We start from the raw sequence: 7,985 nt of genomic DNA, 5'->3' as shown, positions 1-7,985 counted from the left end.
GGTCCCCCTCTGATATGATTATTTCAGGATGCGTCTCATAATTCTGCGGTAACATCGGGGCTTTGCAGTAGCTTCCCATGGACGACTTCCGCGGGGACTAATACTCCTTCCGCCCGTTCACGTGCTTTTTTTCTCATTGGGTGGTCAACTATCCTTCGTTGGGCAAATATCTGATCGAGGCTACTTTTCTCCGCGGGTCTCCCTGCCACGTGTCTGTAAGCAATTGAAAGGTCAAATAGTCTTCCTTGATGATAAGTTTGACGATTCTGACTATTCCTACAAACATATTACTTGTGCTTTTATACTGTTATTGCTTGTTGACTTGCAACGTAAGGATTTGATGGGTAAGAAATTATCTACCGAGTGTCATTCGCTCGTGGTGCTATTTTGGTCCTTGCATTTTACGCCAGATATCAACAAAGGATTTGAGGAGCCGTTCAAGCAGGAGGACAACACTGTGCATGAAGAGAAGTCCATCAAACCGTAGATCCCTTATCCGTAGATGCTCTGTTTTATTTCAATATTTTAGTGAATTATATAAATTGCAATCGTACTTCAACAACTTAAATTTTACTACTTCGAACTGGTCCGTAAGTTCTTCGTTATTAATGGGAATCCTAAACTTTTGAAAAAAAAAAAAAAATATTCTTGTCCGTATTCAAACTACGCCATTTCAGTTGACTAAGTTGAATTGTCCTTTAGTAATTAATGAAATCATTTATGAAATCTAAGTTAGTTTGAAAAAATATTTAATTAACGTTTTCTAAATCGGGATGTTACAACATACATATGTATGCTAATGGCAATTTAAGCTCAACTCAAAGAAAATCATTCACTCAAATATGTGCACACTATCCACTAATACATGTTTATCATCTTATTGCATGACTCAATAGAGTATAGGAGAACATTTCTTCTGCTACGTAACCTACGTTCTTCTCTCCGAACTCCACACTTGATCTCTTTCCGACAACCTAAGGGGCGAATGAACCCGGACGGTCGCTTTACCCACGTTTTAAATTATTAAAGGGATTTTGGTAGTTTTCCTAAAAAAAACTCATGTCTGCCCGCATCGTTTTGAACAATTAATTCAAACATCAGCCTACCCAAGATTTTTTTCAGTTTCTGGCTTCCTACTTCTGTACATTCAAACGTTGCACAATGATGGGATACCCCTTCTGCATCCTCACCGTCGGCCAGAACACCAACTTATCTTCTTCGGTAGGAACCCAACTGTAATCAAATGCATCTTATTACGGTTAGTACGTAGCTAGATTGCTAGATATGAACTCCCCAAAAAAAAAAACAGACGACAGACGTGTTCTTTTGGAAAGATGGAAAACATAATAATGATACAGTCGCCTCGATGCTGTGTACCTGAACTGAGTGACAAGGTGGTGAAGGAACACTGAGAGCGTAACCCTAGCAAGCTCTGCACCGGGGCAATATCGTGGCCTGCCTCCAAACGGATTAAAGAGATTTATAGAGTTTTCTGTTCTCGATTCAGCCTGTTTATTTAGTTTCCTTTTAGTACTTGAGTCTGAAACTTATGATGTTTACAAATTAATAAGTGAACAAAAAACCAGAGAGAAAGAGAACCTGCCACCTCCATGGATTGAAAGTGCGAGCATCCTTGAAGTGGTCATGATTCAGATGCACAGCCCTGGAAGAAGCGAAAACAATCCATCCTTTTGGAATTGTGTAACCTGCTAATCGTTGGTGGAAAACGTATGTCAAATTTCTCAAATATCTAGCTGTTGGGTTTGTTGATCGCATTGTTATGTATCCCAATGTATTCTTATCGAGTTATTTATAAATATTCTCTTTTCTTGAAGAAAAGGAAAAATGTTATTGAATTATAAAAAACACTAAAGACGGAAAAATAGTCAACTTTGACTTTACTTTTTTACCTTTTGACTTTATTGAATTACTTCTTTGTTGTTAACGAATTTTTTGAGAGGTTCTTAATATTTCTTTTTTTTTTTTTTACTTTTTAGATAAAGGTTTGCTACATATAACAAGTTATACAAAAATCACTACGGACAAAAAAAAACAATGAATGATGATGGTGTAAAAAAAATTTAAATATAAATTTGTGGAGAAAAAAGATTTCTCACTCCTATCAATTATAAAAAATAAAACTAAAACTAAAGCAAAAGAGCATATGGTATGGATCACTTGTATGATCATTATACTCGCCTTTTACATCCACATCGGTCATCGCTCGCCTAAATACCCCGCTACTTATGTTGGCTAATCTTAGGGTTTCGTTAACAACCTGCAAAACATGGACAATTAAAAGCTTTAATGGGGAAAAATTTACGCGTCAATTAGGAATCTAATAACAAAAAGTTTAGGAAAACACATCTTTAAGACATAGCTCTGTACACAACTGTGTCTAAAATTCTTTGTTTAAAAGTCATCCAATAATCGTCAACAAAATAAGGTGGTGGATAGACACTTACGCATTCGGTGAATGACATTGACTTGTAATCGTTCCATTCTAGAGCCTCTGATTTACCTTTTCTTGACCTAATCTCATCTTGCTCGTCCTGCATCGATAATCCCCATCTCACAATAATTTCAATCAGATAGAGGATTCCAAATTTTGACACCCATATCAACGAATTTGCTACCGATTATTGAAAGACTACGGAAATCAGGGCTAATTTTGTCTGAGTTACATATTGTTATTTATTTTTGTCCGTTTTGAAAAGTAAAATAAATTTATTTATGCCAAAAAATTTAAAAAAAAATACTAAACCCAAAAAAGGATGAGAAAAATTGGCCTGAAAAGAGCCCCCGATCGAATACCACCACGACTATCTCACGGTCTATTCTCGAAATAATGTAGAAGATTCTATTAATTCCTTTTTATGAACAACACCACTCTCCCTGTAATTTTGGTGTTTTTGTATTGATATTTTTATTCGTCTAGTTTTTTTGAAATTTTGTTAGATTCACGTTATATTTTTTGGATTAATCATTCTTGTCGATGAGAAGAGTATAGAAAGTAAAAAAGTAGGACCAAAAGCAAAAAAAAAAAAAATTCGCACAGGACGAAAAATACTAAATAAGCTTGGTATTTTTGCCTTCTGTGTCGTCTTCTATGATTTTTTTTTTTCCAATTTTGATTCACATTTTTATATTTTTTGTATTCCTCTCGTCAAGATGAATAATAAATTTCAAAAATCATGACGTTAAACTAAACAAGAAATTATTGTAAATAAAAAATACCAGACCAAAAACTTAGAAAGAATGGAGCTAAGCCACCATGCATGTCTCTTGTTTGCTTGCCGTAGAGTAGGTTTATAACTGTAAGTCGAACCACGTATATCTTAGTTTCTCTTTTTCATTTTGTTTGTTATTTGGTTTCTCCATTGATCATTTGTCGCATACGTTTGGTTTGTTGTTTTTCCCAATAATGATCATAGCCATCAATAATCGTCGATCGGGTTACAAAACATTTGTGTTTGGATTTTTTTCTAAAGGCGGAAACATTTTGGAATGTGTCAAAAGTGTATAGAATTGCGTGAACGTATATTGGAATGTGTAAAAAATCAATAGATTATGTTTTTTTTCGTTATTAATTTTCTTTACTTATTGTCAACCCAATACGTTGTCAAATTAATTGACCCTTTCCGAAATTCTACGTACCTTGAGCTGGGCTAAAGCGAGCGGTGTCTCCGTGAGGAACTTAACGGCGAGAGTCATGATAGTGGAGGTGGTGTCATAGCCAGCAACCAGAATAGACACCAAGAAATCTACAATCTCCTCCTCCGAGAGTCCATCGCCGCTGCCCTCCTCGTCCAACAAAGCTCCCAACATGTCCTTCTTATTCCTCTCTCCTCTCTCATTCTCTCTCCTCCTCCTCTCCCTCACCACCTTGCGCAGCGCCTCCGCCACTTTGCCTCTAGCCTTCCAAATCATAAAACAAAATTCACAATGGGCCGGTAATCACAATCAGAGCCGGTCTTGAGCTAAAATCCATATAATAGTCCAACAAAAAGGACGCCTCTATAATTTTTGGAATAAACCACTGAAAAATAAAGGCCGGCTCTTATCATAATAGAGACAACAATATATGTTTCAGCATTACTACGAACACAAGAAAAAATACAGCTATGCGAACACAGATGCACACCGATTCCACACTATAGTATTAGGGAGTAGGGACCACATGGACACAACTGTGTATGGATTTATGCACTTTTCATCAGTGCCCATAGTGCTTCTTTAGAGTACTTTTTCTGTCCCGATTTGTTTGTTTAATCTCGGATTTTCAACTTATTAAGAAAACTAAAACTAATCCATTGATTTGAAAATTTATATAATCACATCTATTGATTTTGAAATTGGACAGTCAATTTGGGACATGTATGAGTCAAAAAGTGGACAAACAAATTGGGATGGAGGAAGTACTTATCATCATGTATAATAGTATCACATATCTAAAAACAAATTGGCAGAGATCATTGGATATCTTCCTCTTCCTCCCTTATCCTATTTCTCATGTAATGTTTTGTTATGGTAAATTTATCAGTTAGTCTACTGGTACAGATTTTGAGTACAGATTTTTTGTGGGGCCCACTACGGGTTCCACACAAATGATCTGAGCCGTTCATTAAATGTAAAACAGTTTTTCAAGGGCGCACGCGGAAAATCAGTTCAATCCGATACTTATGGATGCTCAATCCAATCAACTAACTTTTGATTTAGATTCCCGGATAATAAAACATTATATGATTGGATCGAAAAGTATTTTACACTAAAAAGTACTTTATTTGTGTATCAAACACTGAAAAGTATTTTACACGAAAATTATTTTACAAAAATCGTAAAATATCTTACGTCGAAACAAACAGAGCCTAATGTGTATGTATATACTTTTTGGTAAGTATGAATGGCAAGTGGCTATATTTTTTTTTCTTGTACAATATTATTAATTAGATTCTGTGCTTGAATTTCAAAGGAAAACTTAAAAATTTAACAATCACTTGAATATGTAAATTCCATGTCTCTAGGCTTTTGTGTCAACCTAGTTGGAATGTCTACTTACGGTTGTAATGACGCTTTGTCCTTATTTTTAGTCTTTGTAATTCCTCAGTTCAATGTTTAATAAAATTTCTATCTTTTGAATATTTTAATTTTGGGCGGCCCCTGTTTATACAAATCCTTGTTATATACATCCCTCATGTATATGCATGCGTAAGAAAAGATAAATAAAACTCCAGTAGTAGTACTTGAACGGCACGGCGGTAGGTGGTGGAGAGGAGAGGAGAAGGAATGGTTAAGAAGCCTTCAATGACGAGAATGTACTCCTTCCTCAGTCTCTCTGTCCACTCGCATGGGTCCAAACTCAGCAGCTGCTTTACTGTTAACGCAAACGTCATCTGCATGCCCGGCCAAGTAACAAACTGAATTTTAACCTCTTAAATGTACTAATAATTAAAGAACGTAGTAGTACTGTGTGAAAACTTCTTTATAATTGGAGATGAAAGATATTTGGGATCGATGATGCTAAAAAACCAACAAAATATAACAAAGTTAGAAGATAGTTATTGGTTTTTTAGCATCATCATTCAAGGCTACGTCTCCACCACATTTGACATCTGATTCTATGCGTAGAACCTTTTTGGCTTCCACCATTAGCATGACCCGTCCGGTCCAAGACTCCAAATTGGTCCGGATCAACCGGTCTATATTAGCCATCAAATGATCTCTAATAATCGAAGAATTCGTCATGCTCGTCGTAAGCGCATGCAACCGCTTGTGAAGGCCCCCCTTCATCACCAGGAGCGAGTGCCTCCCGAGCAATTTCAGAGACCGAACCCGGATAGCTCGACTCGAACAGCTTCCCTTCGTTCATGAGTATGAACCGGTTCGTCTCATGGTCCGCAGAGAACACGGTCGGCTCGCCGAATACGTGGCTGGTGAAGACTGGCGATCCGAGCCGGGAGACCCGGTCGTCGATGAAGGTATCCGGGTTGGATGATTTGAAGGCGGACATGACTTGGAGGGTTTCGCCAAGGAAGGGGATGCCGAGGGTGCCCGGAGGGATGCGGAGGTGGCGGTGGAGGCGGGTGGAGTGGAGGCGGAGGAAGAGGAGGAGGTAGAAAGATAAATGGGTGTAATACTCCATGCGGTTTGGGTGTGGTGAAGTTTTCTGGGGAATGTGAAAAAAGGGATGGAAGCAGAACTGTGTGTGTGGGGGAGATGGCATTTATAGACCTTTTTAGTGCGTGTTTTTCTTCCAAAGAAAAAAGAAGAAAGCAACAACGATCTTTAGGCTGCTTCTCCTTCTGAATGGAAGGCAGGTCTAAAAGGACTGCATGATCTAAGAGCATCCCTAATGGTAATAATTAAAATATGTCACGTTAGTATTTGATTATTTATTTAGTCCATAATCAAACTTAACAATTTATACCTCCACATTAGTTATTTTTGCATTTCTAATCAAAAAAATCCCACAATACTCATTTGTCCATTCGCAATTGAGTTTTAATTATGTACCCAGCCACACCAAATTATTTGTCTCAATAAGATAATTTCAATGTGAGATGTTTTTGAGTATTTGAGTTTTGAGTTTGGTTATTGAGTTTTGGTTATTGGTAAAAGTTGTTAAGTTTCGTTATAAAATGTGTGGAATTTGGTTATTTGCTAAAAAACTTGTAATTTTACTTATTACAATGTAGGGTATTATTTAAGCATTGTTGTTAGGATAAACTATAGTTAACCCCCTCTAACTAAGCCTCACGTGCACTTTGCCCCCTCTAACTTCTTTTTTTGCACTCAACCCCCTCTAACTAACTGAAATTCAAACGGTCATAACTTCTTCGTCCGAAATCGAAAACATGCAAATTATATATCAATTTCGAGGTCTTGAAGTCAGCTTTCTAATGACATCAAAATCACATCACGATTCAAAGCACACAGAAAGTTATGATCAAAAGAGTAAGGGCTGGTAGACAGAAAGACCGTTTTGATCATAACTTTCTGTGTGCTTTGAATCGTGATATGATTTTGGTGTCATTAGAAAGCTGACTTCAAGACCTCGAAATCGATATACAATTTGCATGTTTTCAATTTCAGACGAAGAAGTTATGACCGTTTGAAGTTATGACCGTTTGAATTTCAGTTAGTTAGAGGGGGTTGAGTGTCAAAACAAAAAGTTACAGAGGGCAAAGTGCACATAAAGCTTAGTTAGAGGGGGTTAACTGTAGTTTATCTTTGTTGTTAAATTTGTTTATCCACGCCCATTTGTTTATTACAATGAAGATGCTCTAAGATCGAAGAATCGGGACAATCATGAAAGAATCATGACCACAACCGCTCGAAGAAGAACAAAGTTAGTGCTCCTCCATTCCGCTAAGGTTCTTATTTTTTTTAAAGTACTTATTCTTCACTTTACGAAAAATGTCATTTTCTCATGATACATTACCTTTAACTCAAAAAATAAGTACTTATATTTAATAGAAAATTAGAGGCCGATTCTCTTTTTTAGGTTTGGTTTGATCACAACCCTGAATATTGTTACCAAACCTAGATAGGCTCGGTTACGTTGATTAATGACTTTTTTGCCCACGAAAATTCAATCCACGAAAAAAAAAAACTGAACACACACTCTCTCTCTCTCAAAACTGGCCTCCCCGCAGCGTGGCGGACACTACTTCGCAGTGGCGCCGGCGAAGAGCACGTCACCCCGGCGGCACCTCGGGCTTTGGCAGCATCTAATGAGGACGACTCATCCGTTCAACGTCGCCATCGATATTCAAATCACAAGCCGTGTTTTCCCCGGTGACGTCCATCTTCGGCAACTCCGACGGCTCGTCGTCGATGCGATCTTCTGTCTCCTTGATCGCAATTTTCGCGAATTCTAAATCAGCACTCTTGTGGCTTTCATTATAGCTGACGTTCGAAATCGACATCAACAGAATTGGAGAAATTAACGGGAGCGTATCTCTCGTCATCGTCAGAGGATTCCA

The 7,985-nt window shown here is 37.5% G+C and overlaps 1 pseudogene; it reads right to left on the bottom strand.

Moving 5' to 3' along the window:
• Positions 1-852: 852 nt before the first annotated feature.
• On the bottom strand, positions 853-6,288 carry LOC131320542 (3beta,22alpha-dihydroxysteroid 3-dehydrogenase-like; annotated as a pseudogene).
• Positions 6,289-7,985: the final 1,697 nt, after the last annotated feature.

The sequence above is a fragment of the Rhododendron vialii genome, chromosome 3a, assembly GCF_030253575.1.
Source record: "Rhododendron vialii isolate Sample 1 chromosome 3a, ASM3025357v1".
Classification (NCBI taxonomy): domain Eukaryota; kingdom Viridiplantae; phylum Streptophyta; class Magnoliopsida; order Ericales; family Ericaceae; genus Rhododendron; species Rhododendron vialii.
This window is presented reverse-complemented; position numbering and strand designations above follow the sequence as displayed.